This window comes from Macrotis lagotis, unplaced genomic scaffold (genome assembly GCF_037893015.1).
Source record: "Macrotis lagotis isolate mMagLag1 unplaced genomic scaffold, bilby.v1.9.chrom.fasta BILBYCTG078, whole genome shotgun sequence".
Taxonomy (NCBI): Eukaryota; Metazoa; Chordata; class Mammalia; order Peramelemorphia; family Peramelidae; genus Macrotis; species Macrotis lagotis.
Window position 1 is genome coordinate 8,064 of NW_027421985.1, and position 26,934 is coordinate 34,997.

The 26,934-nt window shown below is 37.3% G+C and overlaps 1 long non-coding RNA gene across 1 annotated transcript; it reads right to left on the minus strand.

Annotated features, from left to right (window-relative positions):
* Positions 1–491: 491 nt before the first annotated feature.
* Positions 492–24,944, minus strand: LOC141504073 (uncharacterized). Its single transcript, XR_012473197.1, has 3 exons — positions 24,822–24,944; positions 5,569–6,240; positions 492–1,887 (listed from the first exon to the last, which is right to left on the minus strand). It is a non-coding gene; the product is annotated as an uncharacterized LOC141504073 (long non-coding RNA).
* Between the last annotated feature and the right edge of the window lie 1,990 nt (positions 24,945–26,934).

Here is a 26,934-nt window from a genome sequence, read left to right on the forward strand (position 1 = left end):
ACTTGTCCCTCTACAATCTCTCAGTTGTCTATTTAATCATCAGAATGCAGCAAAGGTTCATAGTGGCACTGACATTGAAGTCAAGAGGAGCAGAGTTCAAATCTGACCTCTGAACTTGACACTAGCTGTGTGACCTTGGGCAAATCACTTAACCACGTTTGTCTCACATCCCGGAGAATTTCCAGTCATCATGATTTCTTTCTGCATCAAGAACTCAGATGACTCTGGGGGAGAAAGTGAGTCCAGTGACATTTATACATTTATACAGCACCCACCCCCCAATCCAATTCACATTCTTGTCATGACATCACCCTCCTGATGTCCATGACAGAACACCAACCATTTCATCAGTTCTTGCCCACCCCCTCCATGATCATTGGAATATCTATATACTAGACTGGGGAATGGAATATTTTGATGAATGTAGAGAATTCAGAGAAACACCACAACATTTATAGGAACAGATTCAAAAAGAAAAAGGAGTGGGAAAACTATACTGAATCATTATAATATGGCAAGAAAAACCTCAATTAAAGCTTGAAGAATTGCTATGATTGTTGGTCATTAAATTCTGGAAGATCCTCAGCTTGGTAGTCAGGGCTGGGTTGCAATACAGTACAATGCTCATGGCCATTCAAAGTTGATTCCTTGTCATCAGTGCCCTAAGAAGTGTTTCACCTTAAACATCAGAGGGATTTGGTGTTGCGGTCTACTCTGGGCAGCGGGGTCTCAGTCAAATTCACACAACTCTTCAGGGAGCTCCGCCGGACATGTCCCATATGTTCAATAATGAAAGTCAGCCAGTGAGAGATAAGCAAGGAGTTGATTGCAGGTATATGTTACATCTCTGACTCACATAGTTGAAATAAGGAGATATATATATATATACCTAGTCCCCTTGTATCAGCGCCTGTGAAAGTATAATGGGTATGCCACAAAAGGTCTGTATCCTGGAAAAATGTGGAATCTTCAACAAGATAAAGATGAAAGGTAGAGAGATAAGGACCAGAATTCCTTCCAGGGACACTTGAACAGGATGAGGATGAAAGGCAGAAGGATAAGGACCAAAGGTCCTTCCTGAGAATATTCAACAAGATAAGGATGAAAGGCAGGAAAACAAAGAGAGAGAAGGGCCAGAGCTCCTTCCTGAGTTGAGAGCACTCTGGTATGGACATTACTGTTATCCCAGGTCTCAATGACTCTCAGGATGAACTCCTCATGGCCACATAGTCTGTTATCCCCTTACAATTTGGAGTCTGCTGGTCTTTGATATTTCCTATTGAGTAGTTCTTGGAGGGTCTCAGGGTCTACTCCCAAAATCAGGCTGGTGGGAAGGGTTTCCATGAAGTGCTCCTTGATGTTTGGAGAAGAGGAGAGGTTGTGTGTTCTTTGGCTGAGCCCATTGAAGAACTTTAAGTTGGGACCCTGGAATGTTATGAACTGGAGCCCAGATTTCTGTTTTTGGTGGAAATCTTTCCCTGTGCTCCTGTTCAGGCTGAAAATACTTGTGCAACAGGGCCTGGTCAAAGCCCAAGTGAGAGGGCGCAGAGGTCTGGTCTATTACGTAGAGTCACGAAATAAATATTTAAGTAAAATTCAATGAAAAGATTTTTAGCCTGGGTCTACCTGTTTTCTTGGGTGTCTCTGTGTGTGTATGTGTGTGTGTGTGTGTGTGTGTGTGTGTGTGTGTGTTCCTTGCCCAGCAGACCTGGAGGAAGAGATGGGAGGAAGTAAAGGAAAGGCATTGGCAATGGAGGAGGGTTGGTGTAAGGAATGAAGCACAGTTGCAGAAATACAGAAGAATTATTTCCCTATTGGGGTAGGTCATCAGATGAGGTCTTCAAATATTTCTCATGTGGGTGGCTTCAGGGAGACCCCTTTGAAATTCTGTAGATGAAAGCGATGTGAGTTCAGAATATGTCCTACATTAACACCTTAGTCATCTTATAGTAAGAATATGTGCTAAATACATCTTACACACAGAAGAGTACATAGGAAATAATACCATGAAAGAGCAAGGGGCAGACAGAGGGACATGATCTAATCATTGTCTATACCTGGCTGTTGGGGTAGTATATTAAAGCTTTTCAAACACTTTGAAATTCATCATTTCCATAATTCCAGGTGGTATTCCTGATAAAGCAGGGGAGATTTCATTCACACCATGTCACAGATAAGAGAAGAGATCCCATGGAGAGAAAGATAGTGACTTACTCTATGTAACAGAGATACAAGTTTAGAGAAATCTGAAATGATATGCATGTGCCACTGTGCTAATATGCTAACGCAGAGTGGAAGGAACAGAGCTAAAACAAATTGGTACCATCAGAGAACTTTGTTAGATTGAAGCACTAGCACTAGCACAGTTACTAACCATGATTCCTGAGGACTGACTCCTGGCCTCCTGAAAGAAAAGTGAAAGAATGTAGTACTGAGGGAGACATTTTGAGGATCCTTGACTATGGGACAATTTATTTTGTTTGACTGTATGCTCATTGCAAGAGATTTTCTGTGCTTTTACTGCTTTTCATTATCACTTAGGGAAAAGGGACATTTTGAAGAAAAATAAGTAAAAGATTTTATATTGACATTAGAAATTGAAAAATAGAATGAAATGGGGCATCTAGGTGATGCAGTGGAGAGAATGAAGTGCACCTAATTTCAATTCCTGCCTCAAACACTTAATACTTTCCTAGCTGTGTGACCTTGGGTAAATCACTTAATCCCATTGTCCTAAATAAAAAAAAAAAACCACAAAATAAAACAAAAATAGAATGAAAGCAAAACTTATGTGTCATCTTGTCTTACTAGCTAGAGAACTCTGGAGTCAGGAAGTTTATTGCTGTTCCATTATGCCTTACTCTTCACGACCTTATAGGAGGTTTTTTGGGCAGGGATTCAGAAATGATCTGTCATTTCAATTTCTATGTCATATTACAGATGAGAAAACAAAGGCACAGAGGATTTAGTAACTTGTCCAGAGTCAGAGAGCTAATAAATATATGAGGGCAGAGTTGAACACAGGAAGAGAAGTCTTCCTGATTCCATGCTCTATCCACCGTACCACAAAGCTGTTCCTAGGAATATCTTGATTTAACACTTATGAACAAAAGGACCCTCCAGGATTTTTGAAAAGTCCCTCAAGCCTAAAGCTTAAGTATGTTTACTAATTTCTCTTGGTAGAAGTCCTCTGTTGCATGAAAATTCCACACATCCATTAAATCACTATACTAAGGAAAGATCTGGACTCAGAAGACCTGAGTTGGATGCTTGACTAATTATCTGACCTTGGGTCATCAGCCACAATGCATTCATGATGGCTTTTTATTTCCCCTATAGCATGCTAAATGTCAGGATCCCAACATAAAAATTTTTTTCAAGGATGTTTCTTTACATTAGGGGAGAAAATATGTAAGAAATAAAAGTATTCTCATAATATGGGCCAAGTGAAATGGAAATGGGGGGGGGGATCAGTAAATATTTTGTCAAGGAGGAGGTTGAGACATACATCATGAAGGTAATGTGGGACTGACTCCAACAGGCAGGAGAGAGAATGAAAATAAATTACAGACTTGAGCACAAGGAAATGAAAATGATAGATGTGAGAGATAGTGTTTCCTAAGCAAAGAATTAACTACAGACTAAATGATATCGAAGATAGAACACTGGATCTGGAGTGAGGAAGACTTAAATCCTGGTTCAGACTCAAGACACTAGATGTGAAACCATGGGACATGTCACTATTTTTCTTAAGTTTTCTAATCTGTCAAATGGGAATAATAGTCTCTAGCTCCCAGGGGTATTGTGAAAATTAAATGAGATGATATCCTTTGGTGGTCTTTTCTATATTCAGGTACATGTGACAAAGTTAAATAAGTATCTAAGCCATTGCATTTCTGATAAAAAGGAAAAATAGTGAATTTTAGGCTAAGAGTTATAAATCAGAATGTGGTATCTGTGGGGAAATATGTCAATCTGCCTTGTCAAGGACTCGTCTTCTTTGTAGCCTCTTGATTTATGTTGTATCAAAATTACCTAACCACTTTTCTAATAGCACCTTTAATAACACCAATCAATTCCTTTACCTGGGTGAACAAAGCCCAAAATAAGAAGCATCTTGGATGGGAAGAGAGACATCCTATGGTTGTTCATGAGTATTCCCTTCTCCAGTATAAGTGGGATTCTCATCAACTTTAAATGGAGCAGATATTATGACTTAATAGAGGATCATAATGTCTTTTGTATGAAATCTCATTGGTTACCTATTTTATAGGCCTTTTTCCTTTATAAATATGTACTCAGAGTTTTGTGTCTGAGTTAATATCTTTAATGATGACATCCACGATAGGTTTCTGGTATAAGATCTTAAGAACATAAAACTTTATGGTTAGAGGAATTTTTAGTTATGATATTTAACGTCTTAAGAAAATGAAGGTAAACACATGGTCTTCTAGGTAGGGGCTGGACCTTGAATCAGGATGAGCTGAGTCCAAGTTTGGTCTCAGACATTCACTACTGTATGACCCTAGGCAAGTCACTTTACCCTCAGAGTTTCCTCATCTGAAAAATGAACTTGAGAAGAAAATGGTAAATCACTCTAATATCTTTGGAGAGAACATTCGAGCAGGAGGTCAAGAAGACTGGGACATGATTGAACACTTAACCTGTACCTAAGCAGAGAATAATGTGGTTAAGACCTACCCTGTGGGAAAGGCAAATAGGCAGAAAGAGTATGGATTTTACCCTTGGCAATCAACGGGATGTGTCACAAATGGTTGGGACAAATCAAAAGAGTATTCTGGCCTTTTTCTTCATCATTAGGATAACAAGATTTCCAGGCTAGAGGTTTCAAAGGACCCTTCTCAATCTCACTTAGCAAATTACAAGCTTTAGATGAGTTGATAAAAAGTGAAGTGAGAAGACCTAAGAGATGATTGTGCACAGTAACATCAATATTCTGATGATGCTGATTATCAACTGTGAAAGATTCACAGTTATGATGAATATAGTGTTCCAAGACAAATGTAAAGGACTTTTGAAAAAAATCCTAAAATTGGCCTCCAGAAAGAGACCTGATGAACTCAGATTGAAGTATAATCTATTCATTTTATTGTTCTTGCTATTAGGAAATGGCTAAAAAGGAAATATATTTTACAGGATTTCACAGGTATGGTTGATATACGTGCCTTTATGATGGGTGAGAGAAACACATAGGGATAGAGAGAATTTGGAACCCAAAATTTTAAGAAAAATGTAAAATAACCCCACTGTTCTGAGAGGCTTTTAATCATGCCTGGATCCCCATTTCAACCATCTTATAAAATCACAGTTCTATTACAAAAACTAAACCATTTACAAATTTTTTTTTCTCATTTAAGAACATCCTCTTGAGTTCAGGATTGAATGTGTTGCTACATCTATATTTTGGTGATTAATATAGTCTGAATCCTAAAGAGTCTAAGGTACTTGCCCCCAAGTCAGTTACAGAAAATCCAGCTACAAACATGGGGCAGGTAGGAGGAGGAAGAGCAAAGTAAATGTCTTTTGAATGAAAATGAAAATTCTCACCATTGGGAAATATTCTATGTTTTCTCCCCAAGGATTCTCCCATTTTCTCCACAAGCATTTCCTGGGGGTGGGAAGAACACAAAAAAAAAGCCATAAAAATGAATTTACATGAACATGTTGATATTCTGATTTCAATTTACCTTTTATCCAAAAGATTCACAGTCAGTTTGATGACTTGGTTGCTTTTTCCATTACCTCCATATCTCTTTAAATCTCCTTCCCATCCCCTCATCCTTCAAACCACTGACTTTGTCTTTAATACCTATCCATACTGACCTCCCTGCATTCTTTGAACATCTGTTTTTATCCCCTGTCAGTGCCTGTCTCCCATGTATAGAATATTCTCTCCTCCCCTCTTAAGACTCCCTGCTTGCATTCCTGAAGCTCTGCTCAAAAACTACCTTCTTCAGAAGAGGTTTCTTGATGCCTCACCTCGATGTTTGCATGCCTATCTCTAATCCTTAGCACCATGGCTGGTGCTAATACAGTGTGTGCTGACTAACAGCTACACAGTTAGGTCAGAAACAGAGCGCTTCAAACCCAACTGGGAAACATTATATACCGTGAAACCATCGCCTCCAGGACCCTTTGATTGAAGTGTCTTTCAAAAGAACAGGATTGAGCAACAGCGCAATGGCAAGGTCCTACTGGGGCTTGAAGCTTCTTTTATTGCTGATGATAGAACAATTTATACAAATCAACTTTGAAAAATAGTTTTGATTAGAAGAAATACATTCTCTGGAGAAAACAATATTGTGTGGGACAAATGCCACTTAAATTTCGGAGATTTCTCAAGGTATGAAGAGAAAGGTTTATTCATTTCTGGAGGAAAGGGGCACAATCAGTTACAGAGATTGAGGCAAAAGCAAAAGGCCCAAGAATCACATTTATCCTAACTGGATTCCCAGCCCCCACTGACCCACCCTCCTTAATGAGGAATGTAGTCTTACAATCTAGACCCACAAACTAATCTAGGGAAAAGAGCATAAAATTCAAACCAAGACCAGATTATCTCTTCAGCCCCAGGAATTCAATGGATATCCAGACCCATAAGGTGGGGTCAGTTGACTCTTCACCAATATCCCAGAAGTTGCTTTGTGAAAGGAGCAGGGACACATACTTAACTATTCTCCAATCGATAGTATTCTACTGAAAAAATCTCAGACCTTATCTGGTTTGATTTGATGCATTTAAATAGAGACTTGAGTTCTCTCTGATATCACAGAGCAGGAGGGGTGTGTCCATGGAATGACCAGAGTTATTTCATCTATCACCTTTTTCCTATGATAAGAAGTTCTTATAACCTAAATATTCCGAAAGACAATAGGGAATTCAACCTTTCAAGGAATCCTTGAAAAATGTAAGATGTGTTAGTTTATGATTGTTCCTCTTTTAAACACTTGTTTTGGTGGCTTAGCATGAATAAAGGGAGCAGCGCTGAGAAATTCAGCAGCTCTGAGAAGATCTAAATTAACATTTCTTTTTCGTAAACTTCTTAGAATATATTGATTTCTATAAGTAATTAAAATGAATTGACTGTCTTCTGAATTCAAATGCATATCCTAGGCCAATTGTGAGATTTTGGGGGAGGGGAAAAGAGCAAAGAGAAACTTGAACAGAGGGCAGGGCCAATACCAGTTTGGATTATCAAAATAGGACTCAAATCTCTGATCCAGAGCTCTACTCTTTCTCTCTCAACTGTTCAAGCAATCCTGAGAGATCTTGTTCTCACTAAAGAGATCGATTCAGTAACACCCTTGGATACAACTTTGCCCACTGTTGGTCAGTATACCCTAAGGTGATAAAAAGAGAAATAACAATGGTCAATATATTTTGAAAATAGTCATGGCAGTACTTTTGGTGGTAGAAACAAAGTGAGGACCCATCAAGGAGGGAATGATCAATAATCTTAGTATATATTAACTGAATTTTTAGTTTGCTTGGACCAACAGTAGGGTCTCTCTTGGTGATGTAATGAAAAGAGAGCTGGACCTGGAGTCAGAAACACCTGCATTGGAATAGAGTATCAGTCACTTACAAGGTTTCGCATCCTGGGCTAGTCACTTATTTTCCTACTTTCCTTCTTCTGATTTCCCCTTTCGGGGAACACCCTCTTCATCAATACAGAGGAGTTCCTCCTCTGCAACCTAAATTGTTTTAGACCCTGCAAGTCTAAGTTCCTTTCTTAGGGCCACTGACCAGTAGCTTTCAGAGGGGACACACATACTTTCAAATTATCAGACTGGCTGCATCTATTATGTCATGAAGAGAGTAGAATATTTTGCACTGTGAGAAACTGAGAATACAAGGATTGTATGCAAATATAGCACTACCAATAGAAGCAGAAGGATAAAGACTCAATGACTAAGAGAGGTATATTGGCCTAGTGACAGAAAAATAAAGTTTAGAGGGGCATTTACTTGTAGAAGTGAACAGCTACATTTGATTCCTGACATAATGTTACTCTGAACATGTCTTTTTTTTGCCTCTCTGAGTCTCTATTTCCTCATCTATAAAAGAGATATTAAATACCATAAGACTTTTGAAAGAAAAATTTAAAAACATGCACATAACTTCGATTCTTCAGGTTTTTCCTGAAGATTTCTTTTTAGGAACAAAATTGTAACTCAGAAAAAATTCATTCTTTTAGAAAATTACTATTTATTTATCTTTAATTGCTTTCTCCATTTGTTAAGGATATCTTTCTCCTACTCCTCTCTGGCTTCAAAATATTATTTACAGTTAATAAGTAATTAAACAAAATCAATTTGGATATTCATCACATACAAAATTTTGCTTTTCATTCCTTTCAAATTTTCTATAAATATTTACCTTGGGTTGCTTAATAAAAGGAAAAAAGAACCAGAAATTGAGGGGATGCCCATCAATTGGAGAATGGCTCAAAAATCTCTGGCATAAGAATGTAATAGAACATTATTGTTCCATAAGAAATCATGAAGCATGCAAATTTAGAATCACCTGGTAAGACTTGCAAGAACTGATGCTGATTGAAATGACCTGAACGAAGAGAATATTATATATACTAACAGCAACATTAGGTGATAATCAACTATGATGAAGTTTTTCATTTCAGCAGTACTCTAAGCAAAGACAATTCTAAAAGCCTTGGGATAGAAAATGCCAACTATATCCAGAGAGGGATGTATGGAGTTTGAATGCAGACTACAGCTTACTCTCTTTAATTATTAAAAGTGATTTATGTCGGGGTGGCTAGGTGGCGTAGTGGATAAAACACCGGCCTTGGAGTCAGGAGTACCTGGGTTCAAATTCAGTCTCAGACACTTAATAATTACCTAGCTGTGTGGCCTTGGGCAAGCCACTTAGCCCCATTTGCCTTGCAAAAATCTAAAAAAAAGTGATTTATGTATTAATTTTTTCTCTTGCTTTATTTTCCATTTTGATCTTATTCTGATTTGAATTTGATTGACATCATTACTGATTTAGATGCAGTTTCACCAATACAAAGATATATTTTAGGCCATATATAAGGAATGTCCTGTCATGATATTGTTACAACATCAGAAAACTTCTGTTTGGAATTTTCATCATTCAGAAATTCCTCAGAAACGCTAAAGGAGCTTTATAGCACAAGACTTCCACTTCCAGTTTTTGGAAGTTTACTAACTGAAAGTAACAGCTTCTGTATTCTGAAGTGCTGGCTGGTACTGGGTTTCACACCTCCAAATATTGGAGTTCAGTGTGGGATGTCTGAAAAAGAATTCACAAGACGTGGTCTCTCTCCAAGACATGTTGGCATTTTGTTGAGCACTGTGATGACTCAGTGCCCAAAACATAGGAGATACTCTAGCAAAATGGGATCTTGCAGGTTCTCATTTATAAAGGGTAAGAAGAATGAAGAACAGACCAAAAATGCTTTCAAGTAATTAAGATAAAATAATTTGAAGTGGGGTTTGTTATATAGCACTGTGGGCAAGAAATCAGAGATACTTTAGCAAAATGCCATCTTTAAGTCTCTCATTTATTAAGGGAGAGAAGAATGGAGAAGAGACAAAAAATTCATTCAGATAAATAATTCTGTTTGAAATGGGGTTAGGTATCAGAACTTGGTGCCACCAGGGGCCAGTTAGAAGGGACGAAACTTACAATCAAGTCATAAACTATTGTCAAGAAATGCTTTTGAATATCAAAGATTCCAGGTATTGAAAATAAATGATTAAGGCTCTAGGCAGACCAGACCCCAAATTTCACTAAAAGGTTTAAAGTGAAAGGACGACCCTGAGCAATGAACATTGATAATGGAACACCAAGAGACAAAGCTGTTTTGGGGAAATAGAAGGGTCAGGAAATAAAGTTAGTATACGGGATACTAGCAAGGACCCAGGAAGTAATCCCTCATCATAATTCTTCCTGTAGAGATAGAGGAATGAAATGCGTTTCTTGAGAAAAAGGGCTGAAAGTGCATCTCCTGTAACTTCCTCAAAGGGACACACGGACAAAGGTAGGAGAGTACTTCAAAACCGATCTCTGCAGTGGGATCTGAAATGGTAGCCAGCACATCCAAAGAAGTTGCTGGAATTTGTTCATAAGAGCAATCATCTAGAAATGGACACATATTCTGGAGCTTAGGGATAAATGGAATATTCCTTAAATTGATAATATCTTTCTAAAACCCTCAATGAGCATGTATTAGGGATAAGTTAGAATCTTTAGATCAGGGGTGCAACATGGATGTCTTTTGTCACTACTATTATTCAATATTGTATGAGAAATGGTAGCTTTCTCAATAAGAGATGATTAGGAATTTGAAGGAATTGGAGTAGGTAATGAAGAAACAAAATTCTCATTCATTGGAAATGATATGATGGTATACGTAAAGAACCTTGGAAAGAGTAAAAAATAGCTTGCAACTTTACCAGACTGGCAGGATATTAAATAAACCCTTATAAATCATCAGTATTTCTTTACCTTTTTTAAAGGTTTTTGCAAGGCAAATGGGGTTAAGTGGGGCCCAAGGCCATATAGCTAGGTAATTATTAAGTGTCTGAGACTGGATTTAAACTCAGGGCTGGTGCTTTATCCACTGTCCCACCTAGCCTCCCCATATTTTTTTTATCTTTTTAACAAGACAGATCAGCAAGAAATAAAAAGAGATATTCCATGCAAAGTAACTCTAAACATAACATACCAAGGCAGACTCAGAAACTGTAAGATATAGAAAACACTTTTCACATGAGTCAAATCATACTTAAATAAATGGACAAAAGTCAATTGTATAAGGATAGGTTGAATCTATATAATAGAAATAACATTTCTCCCTAAATTGAATTATTCAGTGCCATACTAATCAAATCTCCCAAAACTTTAATGAACCAAAAAACAATATTAACTAAATTCATGCTAGAACAAATGGCCAAGAATATCAAGGGAATTCAGGAAACAAAACCAAAGGAAGATGATCTAGTCATACAAAATCTCAAATTATTAAGCATCAATCATCAATTAGGTTCAAAAGAATCCTTTGTATATGACTATAATAATCTGCTGTTTAATAACACCAAAAATTCCAGCTTAGAACTCATGCCTTGTTAAAAGCTGCCAGGAAAATTAGAAGAACATATGTCAGAAATTAGGTTACATACCAAGGTAAGGTTAAAATGGGTTCAGAATTTAAACAGAAAAGGTGAACCAGTTAGCCAAATAGGAAGACAAGGAATCATTTACCTATCTGAGCTAATGAAAGGAGAGTGGTTTATGACCAAAGAATAGATAATGGAGATTATAAAATGCAAAATGGATACTTTACATTAAATTGAAAAATATTTATGAAACCTAAACCAATGACACCAAGATGGATTTTTGTTTATTGTACTTGGGAAATGAAAAAGTCGGTTATCTTTTTCAATAACGAGTGCTTCTGACAAAGGGTTCCTTTCTAAAGTACATAGAGAACTTGAGGCAAATTTGAAGAGCACAAATCATTCTCCGATTAATAAATCATCCAACGATATGAAAAGGTAAATCACAGAGGTAAAGTCTGTTCTCAATTCATTTAAGTTTTTCATAAATCATTAGTTCTCTTTATATTCTTTCCTTCTAACAGTCTCTCATGGAGAGTTACCTTTATTGACTTAACCAGTATTTTTTAACTCAGAGAATACCTTATCTGAATTTTAAAGTTCCAACTCCTACAAGAGAAGATTATCTTACAAAAGTACTTTGAAAATGCTTTGTAAGATCTCTGAGCTATTATAATTTTGGTAATACACTTAAAAAATGCTTCTCTAATTGTTTTTCCGTGCTTATGAAAATGTTCAAACTTAAAATGGACAAGGCAAAGAGGACAGACTAGTAACCACAAGTTTTACATTTGAAGACCCCCAAATGCCATTTACTCTTCTGGGATGTTACCCTTCACTCCACAGTCTCACTGTGGGAGTCTGGAGAAATCTTATGTAGATTTGGCATTCAGTACTTTAACCATTGCAGCCTGATTTCAATTCCTACTCAGGGAAGTCAGCTCTCACTCCCTAGCCATTCTTCCTTTGGGTACACCATATCACTGGTGACTATCTCACTGAAGATTCTTTTCTGACAACACCCACACCATCATGTGCTCTGATTTATAAGGGGATAAGTGTAAAATGTATTTGTAATCATGCATTCAGTATGACAATTTTGAAGTGTCTTTGAGCTATGTTTGAAAGGTAGAAGAAAATTTCCTGGATAGGATGAATTACCACACGCATGTATTAGAGCCTTCCCTATCCTTGGATGGATAGCCTCATGCCTATGTCAAATGATCCTAGGTAATGCAGGTAAGATGAACACAACACGTTTGTTTTTGACGAAATAAGAAGGATGTGGTTTGAAAATGAGTTTTGGTAACTTGATTTTGGAAATTAATGTGAAAATACATTAAATGCAGGCTCTGCTAAATTACTGAAATCTTTAAGATAACACTTAGGAAGATTGGAAGTTTATCCTCATCCTTATCATAAGTGTAGTGACTGTACAAAATGTGATTCCTCTTTTTATATTTTTGGGTTTTGGAAATAACTGAGTAAAATTGAATTTATAATGAATAGCAGTTGATCAGCTGAAATTAGGTATCATTATATTGAATTATCACGGTCTAGGCCCTAGCTAGAATGTTCCAGAGATATAATTGTCTTGAATTCTGTCAGAAATGTACAAAAGAAAAAGAAAAAAAGAAAATGTTTTGCTTTAGAAATGGGACTATCAATTTAAATCAGGAGATAAACTCTCCAAGCAGTTTAGTGAAGAAGGATAGCTTACAAGCTCCCTCAGTTCTATGAGCCCTGCTATCCCTCCCCTTGAGGGGAAATTTATACCTTTCATAGATATTTCTATTCTTTTCTTTTTTTAGTTTCTTTGAGAGGTAATGGGGCTAAGTGGCTTGCCCAAGGCCACACAGCTAGGTAATTATTAAGTGGCTGAGGCAGGATTTGAATTCAAGTACTCCTGACTCCAAGACCAGTGCTCTATCCACTGTGCCACCTAGCAGCCCCTAGATATTTCTATTCTTAAAAACAAAAAGTGGAAGTTTTGCCCTCACAATGATATACTGTCTCTAAATTATTATAGTAATTGTCATATTACAGTTTCTTTTTGGGGGAAAAGTATTGAGTATATTTTTCTAACTGTATACATGTTTATGAAGTAAAAATGTAAAATTTTAATATTTAAATAATATTTAAATAATATTTAAAATTTAAATATTAAAGAGGTTTGGACAGAGGTTTGAGCTCACTGAATTAAAATATGAAAAAAAATTGTTATACTTTATGATAGGAGACAATAAAATAATAAATTTCAGTATATTATTTGAAGGTGGCATACCACTCTTCCGTTGATGTGGGAACAATAGAAAGATATATTTCAGTACACATATAAAGAATATTCCCCCATGATATCATTACAACATAAGAAAACTTCTGTTTGGAATTTTCGTCATTCACAAAATCCTCAAAAATGCTAAAGGAGCCTGATAGCACAAGATTTCCACTTCCAATTTATGGAAATTTACTAAATGAGAGTAAAAGGTTCTGTATTTTAAAGTGCTCGCTGGTATTGGCTTTCACACCCCCAAAATACTGGAGTTCAGTGTTGGATGTCTGTAAAAGAATTCATAAGACGTGGCCTCTCTCCCAGACATGTTGGCATTTTATTGAGTACTGTGATGCCTCAGTGGCCAAAATATAGGAGATACTCGAGTAAAATGGGATCTTGCAGGTTCTCACTAATAAAGGGAGAGAAGAATGAAGAAGAGGCCAAAAATGCTTTCAAATAAATGATTAAGATTAAATAATTTGAAGAGGGGTTAGATGTCAGGAATTGGCAGCACCAGGGGAAGAGTTATTAGGGAAAGAATTTACAATCAAGTTATAAACAACTTGTTAAGAAGCGCTTTTAGTATCAGAGATCCTAGATAACAAATGATTAAGGCTCTAGGCAGATCAGAACCCCAATTTCACAAAAAATCACAAAGGGCAAGGTTGACCCTAAGTAATGGGCATTGAAAAGTGACAACGAGAAGACAAAGACATTTTGAGGAAATAGCAAGGTCAGTAATTAAATCAAATTCAATATGCATGATCCTAGCAAGGACCCACAAAGGTCACTCAGAGCAGATCTGAATATTCAGGATAGGAGGGCCCATGAATTGGGAGCCCTAAATAATCCTTCCAGTAGGGATAGAGGAATGAAATGCTTTTCATGGGAAGAAGGGTTGAAAATCCATTTTCTATAACTTCTTCAAACTGAAATAAGGCTGAAGGTGGGAGAGGAAAAGTACTTCAGATCTGATCTCTGCAGGGGAATCTGAAATGGGAGCTAGCATATCCAAAAAAGTTGTGGGAATTTGCTGACATTCTTTACAAGCAATCATCTAGAAATGCAAGCTTGTATTCTGGAAGAAACAATCCAAAAGGTCAAAGAAGAGACAATTAAATGTGCTAGTTCAATGAGTCCCACTGCATCCCCCATTCAAAGAGAGGCATTCTGCCTAAAGACCAAGTAGGAAAAGAATTACAGAAGGGACTGTGGTTTTAGACCAGGAAAGAAGAGTGCTATAGAGTCATACAACAGTGAATTTGATTGGAAGCAAAAGTGTCCCATAGAGGTGTGACTAAAATAAATGGGGACAAAGTAGGGAGGTCTCACCAATCACTTTCTGGTTGCCTCAAAACACACCAGGGCACGGTGTTCTTCCTCCAAATGGGAGTTTTAAGAGGATCTTTGTTTGGCATGGGGAAGGCAGAGAGAGACAGAGAGAGACGAAAACGTGAATGGAAAAAGCATGGTGGTAGTAAGACTAAGACAAGTCTGGAGCCCCAGTAAGGGGAAAGTGTAGAAATTGCTTATTTAGGAGACTAAGGGTTGCCAGGAGTTATGGGCAGTCAAAGTAACGGTAGCACAGTACACAAAGCAGTTACAGAGTCAAAGGAGGCAGTCCCCTCTTGGCTACATCGAATTTCTTCTGTTCATGATACATCTGATGCAGTTTTGGGATTTGAGATTTTCTCTCCAGGCTCTTCCGAGTACAATTATGTGTTGATGTCTTTACCTCATGTGAAAAATCTAAACACTGATTGCTTTCTGAGGTCAAAATTTATATTTCCTTGAGGAAAAATGGAAATTTTGGAATATGAAATATCTATTTCATGTGTCCATAGTCAACGAGATATACGAAGAAACTTTGTTTCTAAAAACAGAAATGAAAAACCCAGTTTTATATTTGATATTTTTCACTTCCCTCATTTGGATAATGGCATTCCATTAACATACAAACAGTATAAGAATTTGATTTCTACCACCAATAGGTGAATTCATTATGTGTTGCTCCTCCATTGGGACAGCTAAGTGGTGCAGTGCATAGAGCATCAGCTCTACAGTCAGGAGGACCTGAGTTGAAATCCAACCTCTGTGTGACCTTGGGGAACTCACTTAAATCCATAGCCTTAATTAAAAAAAAAGTTGTCCCAGTAACCTGACCTGATTAATCATTATATGTATAATCTTTATTTATAATTATGATAGAAGTAAAATCTTTGAAACTTTTACACCATTGTTAAAAATAATTCACAAACATTAGTTGACAATGAAGGTGTGTTTAACACAATTTTATGAGTGATCATGGTCAGTACTTCTGTAATAATTCATTAAGTTAATGTTCCCTCCTTAAAATGAACTTATAGAAATGTAATTATAGAATGTACTGAAAGAAAATCTTATCATGATTTCACAGGATCTTTATCATTTTACTTAGCATTGTGAGAAATCACATGGTCACAGTTAGCCCAGGTACTGGTCACCAGTAGAAGATGTAATTTCTTGAGTTGCTGCTTAGATTTTAGGTAACTATGGGCCAAAAAGGTATGAATTCCATGCCTTCACTATCAAGAGCATTATATTGGCAAACTGAAAATGACTATTGCAATTTACTATGAAAATCTGACATGTGAAAAATTTCATTATTTATTTTGTTTATATAGGAAGATAATGGATTTTCTTTTAAATTAAAGGAAATATTCTTTGGTCTTTTTTCAAACTCCACAATTCTTTCCCAGGGTACAGATGGTTTTCTCCATTGCAGATAACCCAAATTTGTGTCTGATAGTTGCACTGATGGAATGAGCAAGTCCATTAAAGTTGATCATCACCCCCATGTTGCTGTTAGGGTGTACAATGGTTTTTTTGGTTCTGCTCATCTCACTCAGCATCAGTTTATGAAAATCCTTCCAGGCTTCCCTGAATTCCCATCCCTCCCAGTTTCTAATAGAACAATAGTGTTCTATCATAGACATATACCACAGTTTATTATGTCATTCCCCAATTGATAGACATTCACTCAATTTCCAGTGCTTTGCCAGCACAAATAGGGATGCAGTGAATACTTTTGAACATATGATTTTTTACCTTTTTCATAATCTCTTCAGGGTATAGACACAATAGTGTTATTGCTGGATCAAAGGGTATCGTCAATGTGGTTGCCCTTTGGATATATATTACAAATTGCTCTCAAGACAGGTTGGATGAATTCATAGCTCCACCAACAATATATTAGTGTCCCAGATTTCCCACATCCCTTCCAACAATGATCGTTTCTGGTCATATTAGCTAGTCTGAGAGGTAAGAGTTCGTACTTCAGAGATGCTTTTATTTGCATTTCTCTAATAAGTAGTGATTTAGAGCAATTTTTCATGCGACTATGGATCGCTTAGATTTCCTCATCTGTAAATTGCTAGGTGGGATTATCAGTTTTAATTTGAAGCAGATATTATCACTTAAATGGATCATAATATCCCCTAAATGGAATCTCTTTGGTTGCCTGACTCAGTTTTATAGTCCTTTGTCCTTTTGTGTATAAAAATGTTTTCAGCTCATTGTGTCACTGAAGATATCCTTAAAGATGCCATCCACCCTAGATTTCTAGATTAGATCTTAGAAGTATAAAACTTCATGTGTAAATGAACTTTTTGATTTTACATATTTTAGTCCAAGAAAATACAGGCAAACACACGGTGCTCTAGTAGAGAAGGGCTAGAACCTGAATCAGGCTGACCTGAGTCCAAAGTTGGCAAAGTCACTTAACCCTGTTTGTTACAGTTTCCTCATCTGAAAAATGATCTGGAGAAGAAAATGGAAAAGCATTCTAATATCTTTGTCAAGAACAGCCCAGCAGGAGGTAATGAAGACTGGAACATGACTGACTAGTAAAAGGTTACTTAACCAGAGAATAATATATTTAAGACCTACCCCAGGGGAAAGGCGATTTGGCAGCTGAGTAGAGCATGGATTGTACCCTTGACCATCGAAGGGACAATTTATAAATATTTGGCTAGGGAAGTCATTTGGCTTCTCTGGTCTTTATATCATCTGAATGAAGATTTCCAGGATAGAGGTTTCTAAGGACCCTTCCCAAATGCACTTATGAAATCACAGGTTTTAGATGAGCTGAGGCAATGTGAAGTGGTGAGAAGCAAGAGATCATTGAGCTCATCAATATATTCTGATGATGATGATGATGATGATGATGATGATGATGATGATCAACTGTGAAAGATTCATTGTTAGGATGAAAACTGTGATCCAAGAAAAGTCTAAAGGATTCTCAATGAAAAATCCTGTCATTAACTTCCAGAAAGGGACCTCATGGATGCAGGTTGAAGCATAATTTAGTCACTATTTAGAAATGGCTAATACAGAAATATGTTTTGTATTAGCCATTTCTAATAGTGCAGGATTTCACACATATGGATGATATATCATTTGCCTTCTCAATGGTTTGAAAGAGGGATAGGGGACGAGAGACTGGGATCCCACACATGGGCTACTCAGTCTGGGATATCTTGTGCACCACCTAGCTGTCCTGTGAGGGTACAGTTCAGAAGTCAAAGTTTTTAGAGACAGTGTAGGAAAAGAAATCACAGATCTGAGAGACTTTAATCATGCTGTTCCCCATCCCATCTCACACATCTTGGAAAAACACAGTTCTACTACAACTAAATCATTTATAAATCTTTTTTGCTCATTTAACAACATCCTCTTCAGGAGTGAATGTATTACTATTCCTGTTTTACTGATTACTATAGCCTGAATCGTAAAGAGACTATAAGATATTTGCCTCACAGTCAGTTATGGACACACAACTACAAAGATGGGGTTGAGAGATGGGGTGGGGAGGAGGAGGGAAGGAAAGATGATTTGAAGGAAAACAAAATTGTAGAAGGGTTTATAGTTAGAAACAAATTCTATAATTTTTATGGTGTTAAATTTTGTTAACTGTGGAAAGCTGTTTGCTCCTGAGCTGTAAACTGACCTTGTTTGTATCCTACCTCCCCATTCCTCCTTCACCCAGCTTCCAATTCCTAAACACTTTGCCCTTGTCCATTGACACTAGCTTGACAAGAAATGACACATTGAAATTAGAGTTCCCCTTGGGTCCTTGGGACAGGAAGGACCAGTAGTACAGGAAGGACCAGTAGTACATCACTTCCAGTTAGAGAACACCTGGCCCAGCTTCTAGACCATTCACAAGTGTCACCTTTTGTCCAATATACTGCAGAAGTGTCATTATGAGGAAGCACTAACCATTTTCCATTCTCCTTGACTACCTTTTGCCCTTCAGGATGTCTGCATCTCTTTCCTTCCTAGTCCATATACTCACATGCTAGGACCTGGTGGTCCACCATGGGCCCCCATGCCACCATGGACAGAAGTGCTTGCTCTCTCTCTCTCTCTCTCTCTCTCTCTCTCTCCTATCCAATCATCAAAGGGATTACTTCTTTTCTAGAAGTTTTAACCTGTTTACTTTGTAATAAAATGTAATAAAATCCTGATTAGAAACCATATGGAGCAGGCAAATTCCTTCCTCTTTCAGCAACCCCCTATTGCTATCTTTAATTGCTGACCCCCCAAAAAAATGCCATTGTTGTCATCATTCTTACAAGACCACTATATTCTTTCCAGGCTCAAAATTTGTCCTAGTTCAGTTCTGGGATCCTTTCTCTGAAGGAAGAGTCTAACTCTTTTTCAAATCTTGTGTCTATGACCTAAAATTAAAGCCAAAAAAATATGGCTGAAAGAAAATTGTGAGAAAATATGTCAGACATTGAAATTTTATTCTCTTGGAATTTTACTGAATGCTTTAGGGTGGATAGGATCACTAAAGATACCCAAACAGACACTGAGTTTTGGGAGGATTTTTGTAGAGAATAGACAAACAAACCTTAACAACCAATCAGGTTATACATGAATACAGAAAGGTGTCACTAATTTTACTTTTAACTCCTCTATTCTGCTCCAAAGTTCTGTTCTATTTTAAGAAAACTCATAAAGATCCAATTCAATGGAAGACAATTATTGACTCATTAGCCTCAGTATCCTCTTCTGGAAAATGGGAGTGAACACTTAGCTTGCTGAGGAAACTCAGTAAAATCCTTCTTAAATCAATAACCCTGCCCCAAATGTCAGGATAACTAATGAGTGTAAGAAACAAACACCTTACCAAACATTCAGAACTGCTATTAGTGGATCAAAGAGGATCCTTTGTATAGAAACTTTCTTAAGAATGTGAATGGGATAAAGTCTGAGATTTCTTCAGTAGAATATTACAGATTACAGAATAGTTAACTATGTGTCCCTCCTCCCTTGACAAAGCAACCTTTGGGATAGTGGTGAAGAGTCAACTGACCCCACTTTATCTGTTGCAGTCCAGATGACCATTCAGTTCCTTGGGTTGAAGAGATAATCTGGTCTTGGTTTGAATTTTATGCTCTTTTCTCTAGATTAGTTTGCTGGTCTAGATTGTAAGACCACATTCCTCATTAATGAGGGTGGGTCAGTGGGGGGGGGGAATCCAGTTAGGATAAATGTTATTCTTGGACCTTTTCCTTTTGCCTCAATCTCTGTAATTGATTGTGCCCCTTTCCTTGAGAAATGAATAAAGCCTTCTCTTTATGCCTTGAGAGATCTCTGAAATTTATTTAAGTGGCATTTGTCCCACACAGTTTGGGGTCTCATTGCCAGGATAGCAGGCAGTTTGTCATTTCCTGGGAAGCCTTGATTTCCCCTCTGTGCAAATGACCCAAAGTAGAGAAACTTGGTAGGAAGAGAACAGCAAATCCACGGCAAGAACCTGAGGTCAGTAAGGACAAAGAACAGTCATTAAAGGTCTGTGGACAGAAACTCAAATGACATAAGCCTAGACCTTGGAATCTGAGGGCACTAGATTCCTGGAGGATCCATTTGGATAACTGAAGTTTGGGGGTAACCCCTTTTGGTTTGGGCATAAAAGATTTGGAAGTCTCTGTCAATATTAAAAATAGGAAGGACCCTGTCCTGAGCCTTCCCCTGTGGTAAATCAGGTAAATAAGACTGAAATATAAAGGAAAAGCAAGAAGAAAATGATTAAATATTGTTGTCTTGTCTGGGAAAACAAAGATATAGGAGAAGGAACAAATTTGGTCTGCCTTTGGGAGGGAGAGATTGTCAGAAGAGAGGCTGAAATCTATCCTCTCTGCATTCCTGAGTCATCAGGAATTTGCCATTGTCCTGTGTTTTGAAATTGTCACTTTGGAAAATTCTGTTGCATTTTGTATGATCTGTGTTTGTGCCTTGTCTGTCTTTATGTTTAAAATGTCTATTTAATTGTTTGGTTTATTAAACAGGGAAAGGAGGAGGTAGCAAGTTCACCTAAAGTGTTCCTTAGGTAGCCTCATTTTGTTTTTGGATTTTTAGGCAGTATTTATCTAACTTTCTCTGGCTCTTCCCTGGAGCCTGTTTTCTGCCTGTGTTACAATAGATAATATGATCCCACCCTGCTCACTCCTAGGTTGTCTCTGGGGGACTTAAAAGAGGGATTTTTATTTTGATTAAAAAGGAATGGATTATGCAGGGAAACTACTCACCCTATTGTTCTACCATTATGAGAAGGGCCCTCCCCTTCCCTATTTATGTTCCCTTCTCTTTCCAATTTTCCATGATTATGTGGTGCTAGAATGTTTTTTCCCCTCACTCTCTTTTAGATAAAGGACTAAGAGAGAGTTACTTGAGGAAGAATTAGTAAAGTTAGTAAAATATGTGTTCAAAGGGAGCTTATTTTGAAGTTAAACAGGAAAAAGATTATCATGGAAAGAAATGCTATTTTAATTTGAAAAAAAAAGAGGTTAGAAAATAAATTTCAGAAGGACTAAGAGTCAGGATAATCTTGAAGTATATAATGTGGTTACCAAGATATGCCAATATATGGGAAACTGAATAGTTAATCTTTTCCCAGAATGATATGGTAACAAAGTTTCAGGAGTTTATCTGTTTAGATTCTGGTAATGTTGGGTATTTCAGAAAATTATGGGACATGTAAGCATTTAAGAACAGATGATCAACCGCCCCCCCCAAAGGATTGTCCCTCTATAAAAGTTATTCAGCTTAATCTATTTGAAGAAGGCGAGAACAGGAATGTTCTGATTAGGCTAAGGGATTTTTGTATGACTGTTGGCCTTCTCCAGGGTTTTAGGAGAAAGAAATGCTAAAAATTACAAGCTCGGGAGGGAAAATGTATTGTGAAAAGTGGAATCATACCTGTGGTTTATATAACTGTATAAGCTATGTGATTCTAATTCAGAATAGTATGAATTAAAGTCAAGAAGTGCTAATGAAAAGGAATTAAGTATGGAAATTGTTGAAGCTTGTAGACAGAAGGTTTGAGCAGGTTTGACTTTGTATAACACAGATGGATTTTGGGAACTTTGTAAAGTGGTTTACAAATCATTGTAAGAGGAGAAAGGTGGTTGTGCATCAGCTCCCACGTGGAAATGAGCCCCTCCCTCACCCAATGGTACTATGGTTCTTCCCTAGGTGTGCAGAGTTAGAGAAAGGGGAGGAGGATTCTTAAGAAAAAAGGCAAGCTGTGCTTTGGGGAAGAGTTTAGAAGAAGTTCAAGAGAAGAAAGAGCATTTAAGGGAAAGAGTGAGAAATTAGAAGCAGGAAGATTTCCTATCATTATATGCCTTCTGCCTGGGTTGGGGGAAGGATTGGTGCATTGGAAACCAGGGTTTAAGAACCTCCTTTATTGAAAGGAAATCACATTTAATGAATACCTGCTGGCCATGTGGCCTGAGTGATGACTCTCATTGTTTCTAAAGTTTCTCAGCTACAGTTTTGGAAAGGACTCTGAGGGTTTTAAAAGAGGGATAATAGTGATGTAACATTCCGATAAAATTTGTACAGAATGGGAGGAACTAAATAACATAGATTGTTAAATTAATTTGGGATTAAACTATTTTAACACTATTGTTATTTTTGCAAGGAGTTTGGGATTTTCCAACTCTATTGTAACACCTTTGGGTTAAAGAAAATTGGTATCAGGTTACTAAGAACAGAAATACCTAGGTTACCAGGGGTGTTTACTAATTTCTTTTGGAAAAAAAAAAATCTAGTTGGTTTTAATGTTAAGTTTAATAATGCTAACAATTGTATTTTTATTTTGGATAGCATTTTTGGAATGTGAGTGTTGGATTCTCTGTCTAAGTTTTTATCAAAATTTCTAATTATATATATATATATATATATATATATATATATATGAATTGGGAATGTTTTAGATCTATGTGTATATTCCAGAGCAGTGATTGTTTGCTTTGAATCAAAAGCACCATACGATATAGGAAAGATAAACACAAGATAATTTGATATTTCTTGATGCAATCTCCTGGACAAAGGAGGCATTTATTTGTTGGAAGATACAACAGACTAGAAGGAGGTTTCTCTAGCTAAGGGGAATTTGATATACCATCATTATATACAGATAGAGTAGATATGATTTCAGACAAAGGGATGACTTTAGTAAGAGGTAGGAAACAGGCCTTTAGGGCCAGTCATAGTTAGAATACCAGATAATATGAGCTTTAGGTAGAGGTTTCATTAATTGGGGCTCCATTAAGCTTATAATTGGAATTGTATTCACTGGAAGTTCTAATTAGGTAAAACAAACATTTTAGATCACAGGACTTTAATTGATTTTCTCTTATGTCAGATACCAGGATGGGCAACAAAAAGAAATGCTACTTGGTAAATGTTATGTTCTTGGAACCAAGGAAGCTAATGGGACAAGGATGTCAGGTGACTGTGATGGGCAGCCGAAGGGGCAGCTTCTCAGTATGGCTGAGGTTGGATCCCTTTGACTTGATTTCCCTAAAAATGATATTTGCATAATATCTCACATGGAAGAATAAATCAGACCTAAGAAATTTGATGTACCCACGTGACCTGCCTGGACACTGACATTCAATACATATATCTGTAAAGGAATTTTCCTTTAATGTCCTGGATCTTTATAGTTAGTTACTAAGCAAACTAGGGAAAAGAAGTTTTAGGTGAATTGGATTTAATAGCCAGAGATAGGTGAGGTATCTGGCTCTGACACCTGCTATCAGCTACATGCTAAGGTAGGAATTAAGTTTCCTTGGTTTTTGTATTACAGGAGATATTTAGGTTAAGAAGAATGGGAAATTCTTAGGATAATTACAGTTGCAATTACAGTTTTGCTTTTGTCTCAATCTCTGTGATTGATTGTGCCCCATCCTCGAGAAATGAATAAAGCTTTCTCTTCATACCTTGAGAGATTTCTGAAATTAATTTAAGTGGCATTTGTCCCACAAATGGGTATCCAAAAATAGAAATGGACACATGTGGTACATGAAACGAGGGCCTCTAATCTCCTTTGTCCCTAAAAGGACAGCTATTGCCAAGGTCAAAGAACCTGTCAGATTTTCCTCCACATGGGTTCAAACTCCTTATCAAACTCCTCTTCCCCACAATTTGGCAGGTAGCCAGTCCTTTGAAAGTTGTAACATAGATGTGTGAATCTGATACTTATACTGGGATCAGTTCATTCACTAATCCACCTTTTAATTCTGGGGTCCCTTGTTTTCCTCTTGCCTTTCCATCCCCTTCCTCTGTAGAGGGAAATTCCTCCTTCTTCCCTATAATATATAAATAAAGTAGCTTGATTTACATTTGGAAGCCAAGATTCTTCCAATTCTACCACTTGAGTTCTTTTGCTCCCTTTTTACTATTTATTTCTCTATAAGATATAAACTGCTTTGCTCAGTTTCCCATAACTGATGAAGAAATGGAACCTAATCACTTATCACAATCAGCACAGCAACCAAAGATGACACCAGAAGCAGTGTTGTAAACCCAGTCTCCCACTTCTGTTAATGGAAGGAAGGAGGTGCATTCTCTTATCTCTTCTCTTGAAAAGTGACAGTAATTATTGGACAGTGAGCCAATATTGTTTTCTGGCCCTTATCTGGTTCTGTCAAGTTCAAATATAAGAGACAAAAGATAGAAAATAGAAAAATAGAAAAGATACAAGGTGGCAAAAGTTTAGAAATGTTGCAAGGAGCAAATTATGGAAACATAAAACAAGCCTATTGACCTGAGGGGCAGAATATAGAGGTGTTACCAAAGGCAAATAGAGGAAATTAGAATAAATCATGTGAGAATTATAGTCCTCAAAACGGGATTGGAATTATTTTAAAAAATGCTCCCCTAAAGCAATCATATACTAGAATGATTCATAGTAAGCTTTTCTCTGGGCTTCAAATTCAAAAATTGTTATCTAAATATCTCCATTGGGACACACAAAGTCCCTAGTGGAATAGAAATGTCTTAAGTGTTTCCCAAACCCACTCCTGAGGTCTTTGCCACAGAAATGGGTTCTAGGTGATGGAAATTGACCTCCCCACCTTTCCCCAGCCCACTCTACCCAGCTCTTCACTAGATGTGTGGGTCCCCTATAGAAATCCAGCCTCTACAAGTGGAAGTCACTGTTCCTGCCAGCCTGATGCAGCTTCTGCCTCCCCCCTCCTTCCCCATTCCCCCTCCCCCCTCCTTGTATTCCATCCCCTCCCCCATCCTACCTGAGCAACTGTTGCTGCTGATGACCTTCCCCTTCAGCCCTCTTAATTCCTTTGCTGTCCGGCTGGAGTATCAACAGTTTCCAACTGCCTCCATCTTCCTCTCTGCTCTGCTCTGCTCTGCTCTGCTCTGAAATAAACGGTTTAGTCCCTAAATTTTTCCAGATCATAGTTAGGCTACTAAATGAATTCTTCCACATTTTCTGAAAGCCCTGAAACTGTTGTGTGGGACAAAAGCGACTTAAATGATTTTCAGAGATGTTTCAATGTATGAAGAGAAAATTTTTTTTCATTTCTCAAGGAACAGACCCCAATCAATTACAGAGATTGAGGCAAAAGCAAGAGAACCAAGAATCACATTTATCTTAACTAGATCCCACCCCCTCACTGACCCATCCTCATTAATGAGGAATGTGGTCTTTACAATCTAGACTTGTAAATTAATCTACGGAAAAGTGCATATAATTCAAACCAAAACCAGAATATCCCCTCAGCCCCAGGAATTGAATGGATATCCAGACTTCAAGAGATAAGATGGGGTCAGTTGACTCTTCAACAATATCCCAGAGGTTGCTTTGTCAAGGGAGGAGGGGAACATAGTTAACTTTTTTCCAATCTAAAATATTCTACTGAAGAAATCTCAGACTTTATTCCACACAATCCCTCCCCTTTTATTTTGATGAGATTTCTTCAAATTTATGAATAGGCTCTTAAATCTAACACAAAACTGACCATCTCATTACTTCCAAGGTACTCTTTTAGATAAGCCCTATAACCACCATGATAATTGGTACATTTCCACATTTGCTGTGCCTCCTTTCACTGACAAGTTTTTTTTTTACAAATGTCTTTAGAAAGGTCTTCCTGGTTCCCAAATTGATCAAAATAAATTCCTGATTTTGTCCTATTGTACCAACCCCAACAATAGCTAATATACCTAGTGATGCTCCTTATATTGAGATAATAATGCCACCCAATAATCTCCCTCTTTCTCTCTCAGTGGGTAACATTTTCATAACCCTGAAGAAATCTCAGACTTTTCCCCATTCACTATTAATCTTAAAAATTGTTTGCAGGCTGTACTTTGCCCAGCAAGGCTATCACTTAGGATTTCATACTAGGCAATTCATTGTGAAATGTTTTGTTTAAGATAATAATAGACATTTGGAAAGTGTTTTGTGATTTTTCTTTTTTTAAATTTTGTCTGAAATGAACAGGAATCTTTCAACAGGCAATGATTTAAAAAAAGGAACTTCTCTTATGTAAAGTTTACTCTCTTAAATTGATTAGCTATTTAGAGTAATAAAATTGTCTGCCTTGGCTGATTCCACTTCTCAACTGTCTTCTGCTCTGTTCTGTTAATTTTTAGTTTTATTATTTTCCTTCTCAAATTCTCTCCCTCCCTCCACCCCCTTCATGGAAAATTCAAAAATATCTCATTATTCAAATGAAGCAATGTGAATCATCTTTCTATGCTAGTCATAACTCCTCTTCCCTATTAGTTGCCTCTTTTTCTTTGCATCACCATACATATCCACTTCTTCTCTACCCTGATAGTCTTCATTTATGATAAAGAAATATGAAAAAATAAAAGAAGTCACCAGACTTCTGGCTAAGATGGTGGGGAGAAGCCAGGAACTGTGTTAAGCTCCCATGGGCTTCCCCCAGCCTTTGCTGAATCATGAATCAAGCCTCATCACAGACTTTGGAGCAACAGAACCCACAGAAGAACATGCTGGAACATCTTCCAGCAAGGTCTGTTCGGGGGGAAATGTAGATGTGTCCAGAAGAAGACCCAGGGGACCAATGGTGGGGCAAAAAAACAGAAAGGAAAATGATCAAAGTTGGAGGGGATGTGGGGAAACTGGGACACTAATGCATTGTTGGTAGAGTTGTGGACTGTTCCAACCTTTCTGGAGAGCAATTTGTAATGATATCCAAT